Source organism: Ptychodera flava, chromosome 19, assembly GCF_041260155.1.
Source record: "Ptychodera flava strain L36383 chromosome 19, AS_Pfla_20210202, whole genome shotgun sequence".
NCBI classification, from domain to species: Eukaryota; Metazoa; Hemichordata; class Enteropneusta; family Ptychoderidae; genus Ptychodera; species Ptychodera flava.
In genome coordinates this window covers 6,083,543-6,091,653 of record NC_091946.1, presented here as the reverse complement: position 1 = coordinate 6,091,653, position 8,111 = coordinate 6,083,543, and the positions used below count along the sequence as shown (strand labels likewise).

The following is an 8,111-nucleotide window of genomic DNA, read 5'->3' as shown; positions in this document are numbered from 1 at the left end:
TATCTGACCCGTACAACCAATGTTAACAGTGTCACAAAGGTATGATGGTGGTTTGTGAAAGTTAAAAGTCTGTCATAATCTACAACATCATATAATTTAAAAGTTGCAGCTCACATGATGAGGGACATCTGGATATCTTCTACAAAATATCGGTACATTGTTTGTAATCAAGAAACTCACACAGATGCAGTTTCAACGATGGTTTCCCTTGAGGTTAAGGTGGTTACTTGAGGGAGAGTCACCATATTTTGTGCAACCATAAGAAGGAAAGATGTGCCTGATTTAGTGCTTCATCCAAATATATCGAATCATAATACATGGAGTCTATCTGGCAAATTGTTGACAATTTTCCCCACAAAACATGCCGTATCTGCATGTAATATATATTTGTTTGACAATGTATTTAAATGTACTTTGCTTGAATTGGGAAGTAAAATGTGCATTTGTGTACTAGAAATTGATTTCTGAATTTCATCTAAAAAGCTGGTTCGCTACTGTATCCATGGTGTCTATGATAAAACTATGAATATTTTTTTGCAGTACAAAATTAGATAAATCTGTGCATTTATGTATGCCTGATTATTTACATTATTGTTTTTGATTAGACTAGAGTAATTACAAGTCCATGGTTGTGCAAGAAATTTGATTTTGGAATTTCACTGAACTGTTGATTCACTGTGCATTGCGGTCAATGATGAAATATAAATTATACTATAACCCAAACAGGATTCGAACCCCCACACACTCACGGCAACATCGCCTAGCTGCTAGGCCTCACACAAAACCAGTCGGCCACTGCTTCCAACCCAAAAGAGTTGGTCACAGTAACCGACTTAGATGTTTCAATTCTGTGCGCGACCGAACAACACGGTATGCGTGGAGCAGACGACACACAGACACAGTACACACACACAGTACACACACACAGTACACACATATATAGTAATTGGAAAAGCACGAAGCTTTTTACTGAGCTATCAGACAGACTCGGGGACAAGTAAATATCCACCAGCAGAACTGTCCACTCAGGTTAAAGAAATATAAATTATTCTATAACTCAAACGGCATTTGAACCCCCACACACTCACGGCAACATCGCCAAGCTGCTAGGTCTCACACAAAACCAGTCGGCCACTGCTTCCAACCCAAAAGAGTTGTCACAGTAACCGACTTAGATGTTTCAATTATGAATAACTTTTTCCAATACAACATTAGATAAATCAGTGCATTTATGTATGCTTGATTATTTACATTATTATTCTGACTAGACTAGAGTGGCAAGAGGTCCATGATGTGCAAGAAATTTGATTTTGGAATTTCACCGAAATGTTGATTCACTATGCATGGCGGTCTATGATGAAACTATGAATATTTTTTTTTTTTCAAATACAAAACTAGGTAAATCTGTGCATGTATGTGTGCTTGATTATTTGTATGAATGTTTTTGATTAAACTAGTAAACTAGAGTGGTTGTAAGTCCATGGTTGTGCAAGAACTTTGATATTGGAATTTCACTGAAATGTTAATTCACTATGCATGGCGGTCTATGGGGAAACAATAAATAGTTTTTTTTCCAATACAAAACTAGGTAAATCTGTGCATGTATGTGTGCTTGATTATTTTTATTGATGTTTTTGTATTTAACTAGAATGGTTACAAGTCCATGGTTGTGCAAGAAATTTGATTTGGAATTTCACCGAAATGTCAATTCACTCTGTATGGCGGTCTATGATCAAACTATGAATATTTTTTTTTCAAATACAAAACTAGGTAAACCTGTGCATGTACTGTATGTGTGCTTGATTATTTTTATTAATGTTTGATGAAAGTAGAGTGGTTGTAAGTCCATGATGGAGCAAGAACTTTGATTTTGGAATTTGACTAAAATGTCAATTCAATATGCATGGCGGTCTATGGTGAAACAATGAATAATTTTTTTCAAATACAAAACTAGGTAAATCTGTGCATGTATGTGTGTTTGATTATTTGTATTAATGTTTTGATTAAACTAGTGAAGTAGAGTGGTTGTAAGTCCATGGTTGTGCAAGAACTTTGATATTGGAATTTCACTGAAATGTTAATTCACTATGCATGGCGGTCTATGATGAAACAATGAATAATTTTTTTCCAATACAAAACTAGGTAAATCTGTGCATGTATGTGTGCTTGATTACTTATATTAATGTTTTTGATGAAACTAGAGTGGTTGTAAGTCCATGATTGAGCAAGAAATTTGATTTTGGAATTTCACTGAAATGTCAATTCACTATGCATGGCGGTCTATGATGAAACTATGAAACTATGAATAATTTTTTTTTCAAATACAAAACTAGGTAAATCTGTGCATGTATTATTGCTTGATTATTTATATTAATGTTTTTGATTAAACTAGAGTGGTTGTAAGTCCATGGTTGTGCACTTGAAGAAATTTGATTTTTGAATTTCACTCAAAAGTTGATTAACTGTACATGGCACGTAGCCTACTTGTGGATAATGTGTACGTATTTTGTTGGTGATTTCCTATTCAGGAAAATATCACATGGACAATCAAAGTTTTGGCCATAAAATCAGCTTCTGTCAAAAGTGACCCCCCCCGATAGGTTTATAAAAAAGTGACCCTCCCTTGAACTGTTTTCTAAAAAGTGACCCTCCCCCTATTGCCCCCCCCATGTAATTTCTGAAGGCTCCCTAATGATGAGTCCCTTATCGTTGGTGACTGCATGGAGGTAGTAGAGAAGGAGTCACAACTAGGCGGAGATCAAAGGGACCATGTGTTTTGGCGCTGTTTGCCTTACAAACTACTCCATTAGCACCAACGGGACTTGCGAACGCGTTTTCTCGGATTTAGGAAACAAGATTAAGTTCGTTCAGGGTCGTTCGGGTGTTTCGGCCGTCCCTCGGCAGTTGACAGATCTTCAAACATGGCGTCACGTGTCCAAGCATCGCGTCGGGAAGTTCGAGTCGTTCCACTGATTTTGATGTACACGATGATAAAGAGGTCGAGGAACAGATAATTGAGGAAGGGAGCTTTTGTATCTGCAAAGGCGCGGAGACTGAGTTGATGATAGCTTGCGATTACAAAAAAATGCCATACATCGTAGAGCAGCATTGTTAACACGCCAACTTTTTCCAAATCCAGTTCTTGGTTCTTGCCGTGTTTTATCATGTTGTACTGGCATTAATGATAAGGTTAAATAAGAAAGCATAGCTTTTAACTGCTACGTCCATGACTTTAATGAATTGTCGCGATATACAAACAACACGTACGATGCATTGAAACAAAGCGTCGCAAGGTCGCCTATGGCGTCGCTGGCGTCGCGTCATAAACACCCGGAAACGCTACAAGTTTAACCCACGCTCACGGCAGTGCTGCAGTCCGCTGCACCATACTCAGTATATGATTGAAAAGTTCGTGATCAGAACTTTCATTCTAACAAGGAAAGGTTCCTGCGATCGAATGTAAAGTATATAAAAAACGACGTTCAAATTACCAAGATTTTGAGAATGAAAAACTTAAATTCCTTGTAACTTCACTTTTCGTGGACGGAACGTGTCGGTTCTTACACTATCATGACGCACTTGACCCAAGCTACGCAAATACAGTCTTTGCGCATGTGTTATGACACTGTGGAGAAACTGAGTCGCATTAGCAAACCAGGTTAATTTCACTCGGTTCGGTTGCGAAGGTACTGTCGGCAACGCACATGGCGGGAAAGGGGTTTAAACAATGGACATAAAGGGATTAAACCAATGGTGAACAATAGTAATAAACGTAATTATCTCAGTTGTGACTCCTTCTCTACTACCTCCATGGTTACGTGGTATAGACTGTCACTGTGTCAGGTAAAATCATTTCAATGGAGATGCCCTAACCACTGATATAACTGAAAATATAGCTTTTTACGTACCATCCTCTCAAACATAACTCCAAAGGGTCCGTTTGGCAGTGCTTTCACCTCTTAACGTTCAAGCTACGATCACAATTCCTTTCGCTCTGCAAGTGCTGACATCATTTCTCGGGAACAGCACGGTCACTCCAGCTCCACAACAGTGTTGACAGACATCAAATTCATCGGCAACATCCAGGTTTCCGTTGCAGTTTCTATGTAGTCCTGCCATTAAATCGTCGGAGTAATGGATGTTCTGCATTCGGAATCAGTAACCTTTCCCAACGTAGGAATTAGTGCCGTGGACATAACAAAATCATTCGAATGCCGCGCCGTTTACCTTACACGTTCGACTTGAAACAATGCAAAAGCCTCACAGCTGGGTGACCCCGTGACCTTTACTATGTTAATTTGCAAAGACCATCTTACTGTGTAAGAGTTGGCGTCTCACTTAACGAGAAACATATCATTGACTACACCTCCACAACAATCAGGAAGACTATAACATACTACCCAGTATTTTAAACAGTAGGAAAACTTTACGGCATAAGAGAACAACATGTACCTTTAACACAACCGCGCGGCTAGCCTTAGTTGTACCTGTATATTAAAATGGAATATGCCGCCATGAAATGATTGTTCGTGAATTGTTTACAGTTTGTGTAAGACCAGCGACTTCAGTATCTTGACCGCGGAGTGACGTCACTTTCACCTCACGCACGTGAGTGAGGTGAAATGGGATTTGACTATACAGGACAGTGAACAATGCAGAAATTATGTGACAAAGTACAGAACTTAGTGTTTATCATTGACATAATGTTGAAACTTTGAATACTGTTGTAAATGTTGAAAAATCCACACTTCATATTTTATTCTCACGGCAGTGTGACGCAAAAATGACGTAAAAATCCGCAAGTTCCCGGATGTCGCGGTCAAGAATACAGCAGCGTTCATCAGCAAGAGAGAACATTACCACTAATTTATCTAGACTGCTCGTCGAAGTTGACTGAAGTTGAACTACTGCCCAGTTCATCACATTTATGCCAGGGACAACATGTCTTGTAGATCTCATAGCGTGATAAATGCGCAAAGACGGGTTCCAGCACTGACCGATCAGCCACACATCGGAGCAATGAGGACGGGTTAAGCTCATTACATAACACATTGGCTCGACTTTTGAGGTGCGGAATGGAATGTAAACATCAATGGGAATATTGACGCTGTTTATCCAGCAAATTTGGCCACGGTCCCTCCTTTTGTGAGGGACCGTGGTTTGGTCGAATCTTTTCAATGATTCCTCAGCCTGTGAGCTTTACCAAGAAATGCTTGTGAATGCACTAGCTGGCGAGCGAAACTTGAATGAAGGTAATGTTATATTTGTTTAACCTATTGTTAAACCATTGTTTACAAATCCAAGCCCCTCTGATTGTGGGGAAAAAGGGCTGCAGTCTGTATATAGTGGGAGGGGGGTCTGTCAATATACTGGCATTAGAAAACCATTTATGCGACCAAACAGAACTTTAAAATGTGAGCCATATTTTTATAACATTGTAGAAAAATCACTTGATTGTTTTTCTCAGCTGTAATCATGATTTGTAAATCATTCCTTGTGTGACAAGAACAGTAGAGGTTGAGATAGAGAATTATCACTACATCATCAACTCTGTATTTGATCCATCAGCATACTGTATTTGCCATACAAACTGTGAAGTTTAAGCTTAAATGATCTCAGGAGAGACAAACTGTCCATTTATTATCAGGATATACAAAAAACCTCCCCTGGGCATAATTCACAAAAGAAGCCCATCTTTATATTCATCATGGATGCAGTGTCATCTTCAACAAAAGTAAATATTAAGAAAAATGAGTAACAAACGAGTAAAAAATCACCCAAATGTTCATTTATCTGCACAAGATTGTATTTTTTACGTGCATCTTATTAATTATTTGTTCTAGCAAGATGTCTGCCACAGATGGAAATGCTTGGGATGCATCTTTCTGTATAAACTTATACTTGTTTTGGCATAGAAAGATAGAAATGATGTCAGAGAATTTATATGACATACATGTAAGTCAGTGGTGGCTAGCATAGAGTAGATATTTCATAAATGTGAGTGGAACTTTGTCATATCTCATACCATACATGTATACTGTAATTATTTATTTTATAGACAACAGTCCAACTCTATCTGTGATGTAATAATAAACTACTGGTAATCATGTAAGTGTTAAGTGAGGGACTATGATTTAGACGTATGACTTCTGTAAAACTTTCTTTTTCAGGATTTTGACACAGAGATGATGTATGGGAGACTTATTACCTGTAAGAAAAGACCACCAGTCCACCAGCCTTTCATTAACCCTGAAAATGTAAGTGTGATCATCTGACAAAGATCAAATCTGTCCAACATTCTCTCTCTTTCCAGTAATAAGACTGTGTTCACAATCACTTCAGTACGGGGAATGGCGGGGACTTGAAAACAGTTATTTGTACTACATGCAGGGGTGGGGGTGTCTGAGAAATATTTGACATTGCAAAGGAGGAACTTAAAACATTTCTGAATATCAAATTCCTTTCCAAATATGTTTAGCACTTCCATTTCCTGCCATTTAATTTTCAGCACACCCTTTGGGCACTGTAAGTGATTAAAGCATAATAATGCACTTTTCATGCACATGTAATATTAATTTTTGCTAAATGGAGACCACTAAACCTAATGGTATATGTGTTATTATATTTGGATCATCAATTAAGCTCACAGTTTTAATCATTATGAAAGCCAAGTCAGAATATTGTTTATCTCTATACAAAATTTAGCTTATTGGATAATTTCACAATCGTCATGAAAGCTAAACCAATAATATTTTTCTGCTTAAAATTTTCCAATTTTTTACTTCCCATTTGCCATACACATGGCAACTGGGAGGTTGTATGCAATGGCATCAAAATATCTGCATGTGATATGTCTGACTATATAATACATTATATGTCCGTACAGTGTTTGTATGTCTGTCTATCTGTCTGTCCAGATCAAAAACTTCCAAACCTCTGCTCATGTTTAGCTGATTTTTGAGTAATCATGCTATGTGTGATGTACCGGTAGATGTGCCGTGTTTAAATGAACCTCATCATTGAAATGATGGCAAAATTCTCATATTTGTATTTTTGTGGCAATATTTTACACTTTTTGATCAAACTATCTTCTTCTTTCAACGTTTTTTATCCCATTTCTTACAAATTAGGTGCCCAGGTCATTATAAGATGAAGTACTTCATATATGCTTCAGTATAAGAATGATTTGCAGTCGAATTTTCTTAGTAATCATTCTGTAGGAATACAATGTTGCTGTATGTGTTTGCTAGCACTGATTGTTTCTATAAAATGGGAGTGCAGTGTCATCAACAGTTTTTGTTGTATTTTTCATGACATATCATTACATGTTGTTTTTTTCAAAGTCAATATCATGACCATTTGTTTATCTTTTCTGATCACAGCTTCTGGCCAAAAGAAGTCACCAATGACAACACATACAGACAGAAAAAACAATGTAGACATTTTGTCAACAAAAGGATACAATAATTCAAATAAGAGATAGACACCTTGGAAGCGTTAACCATTGTGGTCTTGTGGTCTGTGTAAGTCACATGTACAGAAACTATGTGTAGATGAGAAGTGAACATCAAATCTACAGCGAAATGTTTTCCTATGATAAGCCCAAGACCTTAAAGTCTGTAGTTCTGGAAACTGGACATGTTTAATAACCACGTGCTGAGCAATGAAACTTCATCGGATGAATGATCTGGTGGCATGTACTCAGAGACTGTAGTGACAGTGATGTAAAGGGATGTAATGGAGGAATTCTTCTTGTATCACTGACAAAAGTTTGGTAATTTTCTTTCTGTACATTTTTAAATTAGATTAAGTTGTATAAGTTGCATACAATTGAGCTTGTCATTTTCTTGTGGCACGTGTAGCCAATGCAGCTGCCCTTCTCACTGTCTGCTCTCTTATTCGGTAGTTTAGTGAAACAGCAACACTACACAGCAAAACTTCCATTCAGAAAGGCATGTCCAGGGCTAGTAGAAAACAAGCCTAATGCCAGTCTTAAGCTTGTTTAAGGTAGCCTAAAGCAAGCCCAAAGCATACCAGCTTGACAGCAAAGTCTGCATGTCTCATTCTCACCTTGTCTAGGCCATTGAGTCTAAAGGTGATAACTATCATTG

General features: G+C 37.7%; 1 long non-coding RNA gene across 1 annotated transcript; it reads left to right on the top strand.

The window, feature by feature from the left end:
- The first annotated feature begins 5,167 nt into the window (after positions 1 to 5,167).
- Positions 5,168 to 7,575, top strand: LOC139118214 (uncharacterized). The gene is made up of 3 exons (XR_011548636.1): positions 5,168 to 5,252; positions 6,171 to 6,257; positions 7,383 to 7,575. It is a non-coding gene; the product is annotated as an uncharacterized lncRNA (long non-coding RNA).
- The last annotated feature ends 536 nt before the right edge of the window (positions 7,576 to 8,111 follow it).